This window comes from Nerophis ophidion, linkage group LG14 (genome assembly GCF_033978795.1).
Source record: "Nerophis ophidion isolate RoL-2023_Sa linkage group LG14, RoL_Noph_v1.0, whole genome shotgun sequence".
In the NCBI taxonomy this organism is placed as follows: Eukaryota; Metazoa; Chordata; class Actinopteri; order Syngnathiformes; family Syngnathidae; genus Nerophis; species Nerophis ophidion.
Window position 1 is genome coordinate 42,563,482 of NC_084624.1, and position 13,946 is coordinate 42,577,427.

A 13,946-nucleotide genomic window follows, 5' to 3' on the forward strand; every position below is an offset into this window, starting at 1 on the left:
CTTGGGCAGTCAGGGATCTCCAGCGCTCACGATCTTCTGCTGTTCGTAGCAGGTTTTGGAAGCTGCAGCCAGTCCATTCTTTGATGTTGTCCATTCAGGCCTTTCTCTCCCTTCCTACTGTTCCCTGCGGGATGGTCTTTGACAGGGAGGTGTGCCTTGTGACATGGCCAAACCAGGTCAGCTTGTGACGTTTAACTGTTGAGAGTAGAGGATCCTGTTCGCCAGCATGGGTGGTAAGTAGCTGTCTAACATAATCATGTATTACTGTATGATATATGTAGCATTCTTTTGTAACACTTGCTTTCAAAGGTCTGTATCCTGTGAGCGTCCAGCTCTCACAACCCTAGAGTAGGGTGGAAAGAACAAGTGACTTGTAGAGTCTGACCTTCACCTGGAAGCTGATGGTCATCAATCAATCAATCAATGTTTATTTATATAGCCCCAAATCACAAATGTCTCAAAGGACTGCACAAATCATTACGACTACAACATCCTCGGAAGAACCCACAAAAGGGCAAGGAAAACTCACACCCAGTGGGCAGGGAGAATTCACATTCAGTGGGACGCCAGTGACAATGCTGACTATGAGAAACCTTGGAGAGGACCTCAGATGTGGGCAACCCCCCCCCCTCTAGGGGACCGAAAGCAATGGATGTCGAGCGGGTCTAACATGATACTGTGAAAGTTCAATCCATAGTGGCTCCAAGACAGCAGTGAGAGTCCCGTCCACAGGAAACCATCTCAAGCGGATCAGCAGCGTAGAGATGTCCCCAACCGATACAGGCGAGCGGTTCATCCTGAGTCCCGACGAGCGGTCTATCCTGGGTCTCGACTCTGGACAGTCAGTACTTCATCCATGGTCATCGGACCGGACCCCCTCCACAAGGGAGGGGGGGACATAGGAGAAAGAAAAGAAGCGGCAGATCAACTGGTCTAAAAAGGAGGTCTATTTGAAGGCTAGAGTATACAGATGAGTTTTAAGATGAGACTTAAATGCTTCTACTGATATTAATGCTTTTCCATATACTGGTCAGTCTTGTCATGGCTGATGTTGCTATGCCGATTCTTGCTCTGATCTTTTTTGTGGAGCTGCCATCTTCACTCACAAAGGACCCGAGGTACTTAAAGTCCTTTACTTCCTCCAGGGTTTGACCATTCAATGTAATATTCGGTGGTGGTAAGTGAGTGTGACTGTTGACCAGGATCTTGCTCTTCTCTGCACTTATCTCCATTCCATAAGCTCTTGCCGCCTGCTCCAGTCCGGTGGTCAGTTTTTTTTTTCCAAGATGGCGCTGCTGTAGTGGCTGCTGTAGGCAGGAGCTCTGTGCTCTTGTGTCATCCTTTTGTGTTTCCCTCTTGTTTTCATGTCTTATTATATTTGTTTGCCTTTTGGTCCGGGACCCTTTGGGACTGTGTGACAAGGGGTGCCACTTTCGTGACCTCTGTGGTGCTTTTTTTTTGTGGACTTCTGGATCTGCCTCCCGGGAGCCTTTTGGCCATGGAGACCAGCTGCTGGGTGTCTGCCACACCGGAGTCGGTTTGGAGGGACTGGCGGAGATGCGGATGAGGGGACAGGACTGCAGAGTTTGGAGGGACTGGAGGAGGTGCGGATGAGGGGACAGGACTGCAGAGTTTGGAGGGACTGGAGGAGATGCGGATGAGGGGACAGGGCTGCGGAGCTAGCACTGAGCGCTGGGACGGAGAGGCTTCGCGGTGTCTTGGCTGGGTGAGCAGGTGTCGGACACCTCAGTCACCTTGGACGTATCCTCGCTCATCCATGCGGACTGGACACAGGCCGGAAATGGAGTCGGCTGTCTTGGTTGCTTTGTTGGGTCTGCTCCTGTCTCTGGCCATGCTCCCTCCACCCCAGTGGACGATGGCGTGGAACACCGCAGAGGGCACCACAGTGGATATGTTTCTTTTACTTTTTATTCATAGCTGTATGTAGAAGTGTCTGCTTGTATCTGCTGCTTTAATGTCTTTAATGTCCTATGTGTTCTTTGATGTTTGATGTTTCCCTCTTACACACATGGAAGAGGGATGTGTACTATGGCTATGAGTTGTTGTTTTTTCCCTTGGCCTCAGTCTGCACCTCCTCTCCAGGGCCCAGGCTGAGACCGATTTTTTTATTTTATTTTAATCTTCTATTCCCCCCCCCCCCGTCCTTCTTTACCTGTATCTCATCTTTTTTGTAAGGAGCGCTGGAAGCCGGCAGACCCGTCAGCGATCCTGTTCTGTCTCCCTGTAATGTTTGTCTAAACTTGAATGGGATTGTGCTGAAAATTTTAATTTTCCTGAAGGAACTCTCCTGACGGAATAAATAAAGTACTATCTAATCTAATCTAAGTTCCTGGAGTTCAGCCTCACTTTTTTCCATAAGGTCGAAGTCATCCGCGAAGCGAAAGTTGGAGATGGGTCTTCCTCCGATGGTAACTGAGGTGTGGAATTCTTCAGTTTTTTTTCCAAGATGTTCTCCAGGAAGACATTAAATAGGACAGGTGAGAAGAGACAACCTTGGCGGACACCAAAATATGTTTTAAAAGGTTCTCCTATGATGTTGTAAATGAGAACTGCACTGCTTGAGTCTGTGTAAAGTGCTTAGATGACCCGTATGAGATTCTCGTCAAAGTTGTAGTTTCTGAGAACCTGCCATAGTCCTTCATGCCAGACACAGTCAAAGGCTTTTTTAAAGTCAATGAAGTTGTGGTATTCCGGTGGTGTTCCGTTTTGGGCTGAAGCCAGTCTGTTCCTCGGAGAGGATTTCCTCTGCCTTGTTCCTCAGTCTGTTCAGGATTATCTGCAGCATTACTTTGCTAGCTTGACAGATGAGGCTGGTGGTTCTGTAATTTTGGCACTACCTTAGACCCGCTCGACATCCATTACTTTCGGACCCCTAGAGGGGGGGTTGCCCACATCTGAGGTCCTTTCCAAGGTTTCTCATAGTCAGCATTGTCACTGGCGTCCCACTGGATGTGAATTCTCCCTGCCCACTGGGTGTGAGTTTTCCTTGCTCTTTTGTGGGTTCTTCCGAGGATGTCGTAGTCGTAGTGGTTTGTACAGTCCTTTGAGACATTTGTGATTTAGGGCTATATAAATAAACATTGATTGATTGATTGATTGACCTTGAATTCCTTTTCTTAGGTAGGGGGATGATCAAAGATTGGGTCCATTTTTGGGGCCACTGCTTGGTTTCCCAAATCTTTTGGCAGATGTGTGTCAGTGCTGTTATAGTGCTTGGCTGGTGATTTGCAGATTTTTAGGGTCTTTACTGCCCCCTCTATTTCAGCTTGCAGTATTGGTGCATCCTCTCATTCGCCGCTGGGCTTCATGGCATTGGTTAGTATTTTGGGGTCTGGTGATATTGTATAGTTCCTGGCAATACTCTGTCCACCGTTGGGTTGTATCTGCTTTCTCTCTTAGTAGAGATCCATGCTTGTCTTCTAATACTGTGGCTCTAGGTTGTTGTGTCCTTGTCAGTTTCTGCTTTACTGTTGCCCTGCCGTATCCCTGCATCCATGATTTCACACTGTTCTGTGATCCACTTTTCTTTTGCTTCCTTCATCATCTTCCTGATGTTTCTGTTCACAGAGGTATGCTGCTTAGCTGCCTCTGGTCATCCTTCATGTCTTTTTGAGGGCCATTCCGAGGTCACATTGGTCTAAGATGTCATCAGTGATCCATGGTTTGTTTTTATTCCTGTCCTTCCCTAGTACTTCAGTTGCTGTTTCTATGATTGCTTCCTCCATGTTATCTGTCAGTGAGTCTATGTCTTGCACTAAATTAAGTGTTGCAAATTTCCCTCCTATGTTTGCCTCAATTATTCCTGCAAATTGTGGGTCTTTAAGTCTGTTTAGACCAGGGGTCACCAACGCGGTGCCCGCGGGCACCAGGTAGCCCGTAAGGACCAGATGAGTAGCCCGCTGGGCTGTTCTAAAAATAGCTCAAATAGCAGCACTTACCAGTGAGCTGCCTCTATTTTTTAAATTATATTTATTTACGAGAAAGCTGGTCTCGCTTTGCTCGACATTTTTAATTCTAAGAGAGACAAAACTCAAATAGAATTTGAAAATTTAAGAAAATATTTTAAAGACTTGGTCTCCACTTGTTTGAATGAAATCCTTTGTTTGTTTTTTTACTTTGCTTCTTATAACTTACAGAAAGACAATTTAAGAGAAAAAAATACAACCTTAAAAATGATTTTTGGATTTTTAAACACATATACCTTTTTACCTTTTAAAATCCTTCCTCTTCTTTCCTGACAATTTCAATCAATGTTCAAGTAATTTTTTTTTTTTTTTATTATAAAGAATAATAAATCATTTTTAATTAAATTCTTAATTTTAGCTTCTGTTTTTTCGACGAACAATATTTGTGAAATATTTCTCCAAACTTATTATGATTAAAATTCAAAAAATATATTCTGGCCAATCTAGAAAATCTGTACAATCAAATTTAAATCTTATTTCAAAGTCTTTTGAATTTCTTTTCAAATTTTTGTTCCGGAAAACGTAGAAGAAATAATGATTAGTCTTTGATAGAAATACAGCTTGGTCCAATTTGTTATATATTCTAACAACGTGGAAATTGGATTTTAACCTATTTAAAACATGTCATCAAAATTCTAAAAATAATCTTAATCAGGAAAAATTACTAATGATGTTCCATAAATTCTTTTTTTAATTTTTTCAAAAAGATTTGAATTAGCTAGTTTTTCTCTTATTTTTTTCGGTTGAATTTTGAATTTTAAAGAGTCGGAATTGAAGATAAACTATGGTTCAAAATTAAATTTTCATTTTTTTCGTGTTTTCTCCTCTTTTAAACCGTTCAATTAAGTGTTTTTTTTCATCATTTATGCTCTACAAAAAACCTTCCGTAAAAGGAAAAAAAATGTACGACGGAATGACGGACAGAAGTACCAATTTTTTAATATATTTATCTTTTTCTATATATATTTATTGTTAGAAATCATTAAAATAATCAGTGTTTCCACAAAGATAAATATCATTAATTATTAATAATAGCATAGAGTTAAAGGTAAATAGAGCAAATTGGCTATTTCTGGCAATTTATTTAAGTGTGTATCAAACTGGTAGCCCTTCGCATTAATCAATACCCAAGAAGTAGCTCCATCCATCCATCCATTTTCTACCGCTTATTCCCTTTCGGGGTCGCGGGGGGCGCTGGCCCCTATCTCAGCTACAATCGGGCGGAAGGCGGGGTACACCCTGGACAAGTCGCCACCTCATCGCAGGGCCAACACAGATAGACAGACAACATTCACACTCACATTCACACACTAGGGCCAATTTAGTGTTGCCAATCAACCTATCCCCAGGTGCATGTCTTTGGAAGTGGGAGGAAGCCGGAGTACCCGGAGGGAACCCACGCATTCACGGGGAGAACATGCAAACTCCACACAGAAAGATCCCAAGCCTGGATTTGAACCCAGAACTGCAGGACCTTCGTATTGTGAGGCAGACGCACTAACCCCTCTGCCACCGTGAAGCCTAAAAGTAGCTCTTGCTTTCAAAAAGGTTGGTGACCCCTGCTCTATACTAAATCTGATGCGTGGGTTAGTGTGTTTTTTGGAGTCTTCCGTTTAAGTTTAAGCGTCATTAGTACCATATCGTGGTCACTACCAATGTCCGCACCACGAAATGTTCTGGTTCGGGCTTTGTTGATGCTTGACTTGAACCTTTGTGGCGTGAGTATGTAGTCGATTTGGTTATGTATCTTTCCGTTCGGTGCATGCCACGTTGTTCTCCGAGAGGTTTTATGTGGAAAAAGTGTATTGGCCACAGTGAGCTTATGGCTTTTAGCAAAGTCCAGAAGTTGCAGTCCTCTGTCGTTCGTTCCTCCCCAGTGGTCGTATGCATTGGTACCTGTTTTGGCATTCCAGTCTCCTTGGATGACTAGAAAGTCCTTCTTGGGAGTTTTTTTGATGGTGTTCTCTAGCTCCTCGTAGAAGTTTTCAACTGCTTCATCATCATAATCTGTCGTTGGGGCTTACACTTGAATGATGGTTAAATTCACGGGCCGCGCGCCGATTGATGAGCCTGCTGGATATAGGTGTGCAGTTGATGACTGAGTTTATTTAGCTTTTGTTGACAATAAAACCAACTCCATGTTGATGTCTGCAGTCCTCTGCGCTATACCATAGCTTGTGGCCTTCCTCTGTGGTAGTCTCACCACAGCTAGTCCACCTGACCTCAGCCAAACCAAGATGTCCCATCTGTAACCGTCTAGTTCATGGGTCAGCAGTTCCTTCACTTTCCCACAGACATACAGTGTGCGGACAATCCATGTCCCAATAATGGTGTCGTTTTTTGAGAGGCTGGGTGTTGATCTTGATCTTGTCCAAGTAGTAAACTTGTTGCCCCCACCCTGGGGCAAGGCAGTGGGTAACGCGGTCGTTGTTTTTCCGGGCCTTGACCGATCCGGCATGTAGATACTTGACTCTTTTTCCATCATGACATTTCATTAGGTAAATAAACTTGGTGGTGCCTATCTCCTCTCCAAGCTCTTACCGGGGGGCCAATGACCCCCTGGCGACCCTTGTCTAGTTCAGCCTGCCGGTCGAAGCAGTTTACCGTGGTGTGGCCGCAGAAATTCTGCTACTTGGAGCCATAGGGTGTTGGTGTGGTCCCGTAAGGTTTCAACCAGCAATCCAGCTGCGACAGTATCATCCTTAAAGGTAGTATACTTCCTGACTAGATTATACACCCCGTGCGTCACTAAGGTGGGTGGGGTTGAGGGTGCGGGGGTGTAAAATATATTCAGGAATTGTCATGGATGCAAAGGATTCTGGGTATTTGTTGTGTTGCGTTTATGTTGTGTTACTCTGAGGATCCATCCATCCATTTCCTACCGCTTATTCCCTTTTGGGGTTGCGGGGGGCGCTGGCGCCTATCTCAGCTGCAATTGGAGCGGAAGGCGGGGTACACCCTGGACAAGTCGCCACCTCATCGCAGGGCCAACACAGATAGACAGACAACATTCACACTCACATTCACACACTAGGGCCAATTTAGTGTTGCCAATCAACCTATCCCCAGGTGCATGTCTTTGGAAGTGGGAGGAAGCCGGAGTACCCGGAGGGAACCCACGCATTCACGGGGAGAACATGCAAACTCCACACAGAAAGATCCCGAGCCTGGATTTGAACCCAGGACTGCAGGAACTTCGTATTGTGAGGCAGACGCACTAACCCCTCTGCCACCGTGAAGCCCTACTCTGAGGATGTTCTCCTGAAATGTGTTTGTCATTCTTGTTTGGTGTGGCTTTATCAGCGTGGCGCATATTAGTAAGAGTGTTAAAATTGTTTGTATCACAACCATCGGTGTAGTCTGTATCACCCAGTATGCCTTTCAATCTTGTACGTGTATTTGCGGAAGCTGCATACAAAATGTTGCTGGACTGGCAAATGGTTTCTATTAGATGTAGAAGGCGTGAAAGGCAATGGATCATCGGATGTTCGCGAGAACGTTAGCGGCTCCCATTGCCTTCGTTACTTTGTGACACGGGTCAAACTAGCTCTTTTAGTGGTAAAGGTCGCCGACTCCGGATATATAACAACGGGTGGGTGGTGGGCGGTTGCGGTTCTTATATAACAATGGGCGGTTCTGATAAAATGTTGGTTCGGATGGATGGTGGGTAGATGATGACTTTAGTGATGCGGTTGTGGATGATATAATTGCCTATCCGCGCATCTCTAATTACTAGTACAACATCCCTAATACTACTACATTACTTACAATATATTACTTGTACTATCCCCAATAATACTACAATACTTACAAGATATTACTTGTACAATATTCCTAATATTACTACATTACTTACAAGATGTTACTTGTACAATATCCCTACTACTACTATATTACATATAATTGTAACCCAGCTGGTTGGGCCCTGTGCCTTGATCCCATTCCGCATGGGGACACAAACCTGGTCTTTCATTCGAGAGGCGAGTGTGCTGACCAGCAGCCAGCAGTATTCTTGAAGTTGTCAGTGGGTGAGGTTTTACTAACATACACCTGGCACAGCCATGCTGGCTACACAAGAGTTTAGTTGTCCAATATCACCATCCAGCATGTGTTGCACGTTACTAAGTCTGAATTCATTTAGCACCAAAATCCAGCACCAATGGCTTCTATATTTCAGTCTGGTCACTACCGGTGGCATTTTGTAACCAGGTTTTGGTGCCCATGTAACCCGCCTGGTTCAGTCCCTGCTTTTATGTTCCACCCGGGACTCGAACCGGGGTCGTCCGGCTAGCTTCTGAAATGAATGTAGCGCGTATTCTTAAAACGATCCAAATACGTAAATATTACGTTATTGTTACTAAATTGGCCCTAGTGTGTGAATGTGAGTGTGAATGTTGTCTGTCTATCTGTGTTGGCCCTGCGATGAGGTGGCGACTTGTCCAGGGTGTACCCCGCCTTCCGCCCGATTGTAGCTGAGATAGGCGCCAGCGCCCCCCGCGACCCCGAAAGGGAATAAGCGGTAGAAAATGGATGGATGGATGCTACTACATTACATATATACTTACATCATGTATAATAAACATTAATGGAAGTGTCTAGATGTTTTTAAGTTGTTTTTTTTTTGGCAAAATAGAGCGACTCCTGTAGGCTCCATTGTAAACAGACTTTTGATCGCATTTATTTAATATTTACTGCGATGAGGTGGCGACTTGTCCAGGGTGTACTCCGCCTTCTGCCTGATTGTAGCTGAGATAGACACCAGTGCCCCCCGCGACCCCAAAGGGAATAAGCGGTAGAAAATGGATGGATGAATATTTACTATTTAGAATGCATTAAAAAGAGGAAAAACGTGTTGTCTTACAGTGGGAGAGTGGCCGTGCGCAACCCGAGGGTCCATGGTTCAATTCCCACCTAGAACCAACCTCGTCACGTCCGTTGTGTCCTGAGCAAGACACTTCACCCTTGCTCCTGATGGGTGCTGGTTGGCGCCTTGCATGGCAGCTCCCTCCATCAGTGTGTGAATGGGTAAATGTGGAAGTAGTGTCAAAGCGCTTTGAGTACCTTGAAGGTAGAAAAGTGCTATACAAGTACAACCCATTTATCATTTATTTACATAACCAAATTCCCCCAAAAAGCGCAGTGCCCTTCAAGACCCATTGAAGTTTTCATGTTTAGAACGTATGAAGAGCATAAAGGTAGGGATGGGTGTAATGGAGGCCATGTGTACATTGGTAAACCCATACTTGCCAACCCTCCCGGATTTTCCGAAAGACTCCCGAAATTCAGCGTCTCTCCCGAAAACCTCCGGGGCAAATTTTCTCCCGAAAATCTCCAGAAATTCAGGCGGAGCTGGATGCCACGCCCCGTCCGGCTCCATGCGGACCTGACTCAGCAATGTTGTGACCCTCTTAAACAGGACAACACTGCCATCTACTGTACATAGATTAGAATGTACTTTATTGAGCCCTGGGGGAAATTCAGCACCACAGTTCGCTCACAATAAACAATGATAATAATAAATAATATAATATATATATAATATATTAATAATATAAATATATTCTACATTTAAGTGCAGTCAAGGAACATATGCGTTAGGGAGGCTGTTCTGAAGCCCACAGTACAGAGACGTAACTTCATCACGTCGCCTGGTTATTGACTCCAACCCAATATACTACACCGTCGACGAGCAAAATGAAGAAATACGCTTGCAAGTTCAGGAACGAATGGAAACAAGAATTTCAGTTTATCCCACCCCACACCTTCCGAAATCAGAGGTCTCAAAGTTGACAAGTATGGGTAAATTTCACTCCCTGACAACCTTAAAGGGGTACTGCATTATTTCTGCTTTCTAACATAAAAACACGGGGTCTCGGGGGGGGCTCGTGCCTATCTCAGCTACAATCGGGCGGAAGGCGGAGTACACCCTGGACAAGTCGCCACCTTATCGCAGGGCCAACACAGATAGACAGACAACATTCACACTCACATTCACACACACGGGCCAATTTAGTGTTGCCAATCAACCTATCCCCAGGTGCATGTCTTTGGAAGTGGGAGGAAGCCGGAGTACCCCAAAGGGAACCCACGCATTCACGGGGAGGACATGCAAACTCCACACAGAAAGATCTTGAGCCCGGGATTGAACCCCAGACTACTCAGGACCTTCGTATTGTGAAGCAGACACACTAACCCCTCTGCCCCCGTGAAGCCTCTGGGAATAATGTCAAACCATTTACCAAGAGAAGAGCGACACTTACCTTGCGGCCTCTCAGCGGCCAGTTGCTGCCGCCGGTGAAGGGCTGAGCTCCGTTGTCGGTGGAGTAGACGATGACGCTGTTGCGGTAGAATCCGTACTTCCTCAGAGCGTAGGTGACGTTATGCACCGCCTCGTCCACCGTGGACACCATGGCGGCAAACTTCCTCCTGGCCACGTTGGCCATATGGCGGTACGGGTAGATGTAGGACTTCGGCTGCAGCGGCGTGTGGACCGCCTGGCAGGGGGAAACTGTTTTAGTCCGCGTCTTGGCGGCGCGTGAGGTCGACGGCGTTACCTGCAGGGACAGCAGCAGGAAGAGCGGTCGCTTGTTTGGGTCGTGGCGCTCCAGGATCTTGCGTGCTCGCTGAGTGAAGAGCGTGGTGGAGTACTTCCCCTCCTGGCCCCAGGCCACGTCCTCGTTCTCGTGGAGATCGTAGCCGCACAGGCCCGGACCGTCACACGAGCCGTAACTGGACAGAAATGAACGGTTGTGGACGCCCGCCCTGTACCTGGGCAGGTACGTTGCTCACCTGTAGTAGTCCACGCTTCCTGTCAAGGACCCAAAGAAGGTGTCAAAGCCCTTCCTGGTGGGCAGGCACGCCTTCCTGGACCAAGGAGTAGTCATTCAGTTTTAGCAAAGGCTGTCAAATGGAGTCCGGAAGACGATGCATGGGTGCCGAGCTCACCTGTAGAAGCCCAGGTGCCACTTGCCCACCATGTGCGTGGCGTACCCAGCCTGGCGCAGCCTCTCAGGAAGCGTGTCCATGTGCAGAGGAAGACAGCTGGGCTGCCTGGGCCTGATGATGGAGTGTTGAAGTCCTGTGTGGATCTGATACCTGCAAGGAACGCCAACAAAGATCGGGTCTCCGGCTGTCTACACGGGGTGCCCACGTTCCGACTGGTACCTGCCGGTCAGGAGCTGGCTGCGTGACGGCGTGCAGATGGGCTGGACGTAGTAGTTCTCCAACTTGACGCCCTCCGCCGCCAGCTTGTCCAGGGTAGGTGTCTTGATGGCGGGGTTGTGGTAGCCGATGTCATTGAAGCCCTGGGCGACATTTTGAGTGGAGTTAGGGACAGTCATACTTGCCAACCTTGAGACCTCCGATTTCGGGAGGTGGGGGGTCGTGGTCGGGGTGGGGGCGTGGTTAAGAGGGGAGAAGTATATTTACAGCTACAATTCAAGTCAAATATTTCATATATATATAAGAAATACTTGACTTTCAATGAATTCTAGCTATACATATAAATATATATTTATTTTATTTTATATATATATATATATATATATATATATAATATGCATGCCAAATAAATACTTGAATTTCAGTGTTAATTGATTTACAAGTATACACACATAACACTCATCTACTCATTGTTGAGTTAAGGGTTGAATAGTCCATTCTTGTTATATTCTTTGTCACTATTTTTCTAACCATATGCATGTACAATAGATGGCAGTATTGTCCTGTTTAAGAGTGTCACAACATTGCTGTTTACGGCAGACGAACTGCTTTACGGTAGACGAAAACGTGACTGCTGTTGTTGTGTGTTGTTACCTCGCCGGGAAGACGTTAATGAAACTGCCTAACAATAAACTCACATAAGAAACCGAGAACTCGCCCTCGATCATTCTATAGTTATAACGTCATTGGGCAGGCACGCTGTTTATATTGTGGGAGAAAACGTGACTGCTGTTGTTGTGTGTTGTTACCTCGCTGGGAAGACGTTAAAGAAACTGCCTAACAATAAACTCACATAAGAAACCGAGAACTCGCTCTCGATCATTCTATAGTTATAACGTCATTGGGCAGGCACGCTGTTTATATTGTGGGAAAGCGGACGTGAAAACAGGCTGGCCTCACTCAGGTTCGCATGGAGGCCACGCACCCTCCAGCTACGCCTGAATTTCGGGAGAAAATTGGTCCCGGGAGGTTTTCGGGAGAGACGCTGAATTTTGGGAGTCTCCCGGAAAATCCGGGAGGGTTGAAAAGTAAGGGGACAGTCCACTTTAGGACTTGGCTTTGTCCACCTGATGGACCAAGAACTTTTCTTCTAAGTGTTCCATCAAGAACATTCCACATGCTAACTGAGGCCTGCTCCACAAATGTGGTTTATTTTCATTCTTCATTGGGACTTTGGGAAGAACTTACTGGAAGGTTCACCCCTGAATGTTTTCCACGTGTGAAAAATTTTAACTGTGGAATAATAGTTTGCAAATATTCTTATTAAGGCTTAGCAACCTTGCTTGTGTTCTTCCGATTTTCCTCATTTTATGAGCTGCCGCATGAGAGTAAATGTCGATACACAAGTAGGCCTGGGTCGATGATCATTCAATTAATGGAACGATAAATGAAAGGGAAGACCCAGGACACGTTGGGAAGACTATGTCTCCCGGCTGACCTGGGAACGCCTCGGGATCCCCCGGGAAGAGCTAGACGAAGTGGCTGGGGAGAGGGAAGTCTGGGTTTCCCTGCTTAGGCTGTTGCCCCCGCGACCCGACCTCGGATAAGCGGAAGAAGATGGATGGATGGATGAAAGTAAAGTTGATTATTTCCTATAGACTAATTGCGATGTTCGTGGCTTTGTTTTGTTCGTCCGCCGCTTCCAGTCAGGGTACAAGAGTGTTCGCTCTGTGCTTCGTTCATTTAATATCCATCCATCCATCCATCGATTTTCTACCGCTTGTCCCTTTGAGCATAACTCAGCTGCATTCTTGCGGAAGCCGGCGTTCACCCTGGACAAGTCGCCACCTTATTGCAGGGCCAACACAGATAGACAGACAACATTCACACACTAGGGACCATTTTAGTGTTGCCAATCAACCTATCCCCAGGTGCATGTTTTTGGAAGTGGGAGGATTGAACTCAGGACCTTCGTATTGTGAGGCACATGCTCATTTAATACATCCAAATCAAATTAAGGGATCGGACCCTCTTGTCAGTCACCCACAATCTTTGTCTGTGTGGATGGAGGCGGAGTCTCGTGAGTCACAACCATAAGCGCCGATCTAAGTTTCTGCCAGTGGGTGCTCGGTGTGTGTGTGTTAAAAAAAAAAAAAATAGACGTTCAGCAAAATTAATATCCCACACGGTGGCCTTGTGGTTATAGTGTCCGCCCTGAAATCGGTAGGTTGTGAGTTAAAACCCCAACCGGGTCATACCAAAGACTATAAAAATGGGACCTGCTTGATTCTCAGCATCAAGGGTTGGAATTGGGGGTTAATCATCAAAAATTATTCCCGGGCGCAGCCACCGCTGCTGCTCACTGCTCCCCTCACCTTCCAGGAGGTGATGAAGGGTGATGGATCAACTGCAGACAATAATTTCGCCCCACCTAGTGTGTGTCTGACAATCTCTGCTACTTTAACTTAATATGATTCGTGGCTTTATTATTTTGTAAAAACGGGCCAAACTTGCCACAAAATTAACAAAAAGAAGATTCCATCCATCCATTTTTTTGCCGCTTGTCCCTTTTGGGGTCGCGGGGTGTCCTGGAGCGTATCTCAGCTGCATTCGGGCGTAAGGCGGGGTACACCCTGGACAAGTCGCCACCTCATTGATTTTTCAAAAATGATTTTAATGATTGTAAGTTGGGTGATCGGCATTTTCAAGAATAATGCCACGAACAGTATGGTTATGATATGTAGGAGGAGGAGGATCAACATCTTAATTTCCCAGGTTTTTACTTGTCTGGTCGAACCC

General features: G+C 45.9%; 1 pseudogene; it reads right to left on the minus strand.

The window, feature by feature from the left end:
- LOC133568698 (arylsulfatase I-like) overlaps window positions 1–13,946 on the minus strand; it is a 28,478-nt pseudogene that overhangs the window by 8,159 nt on the left and 6,373 nt on the right.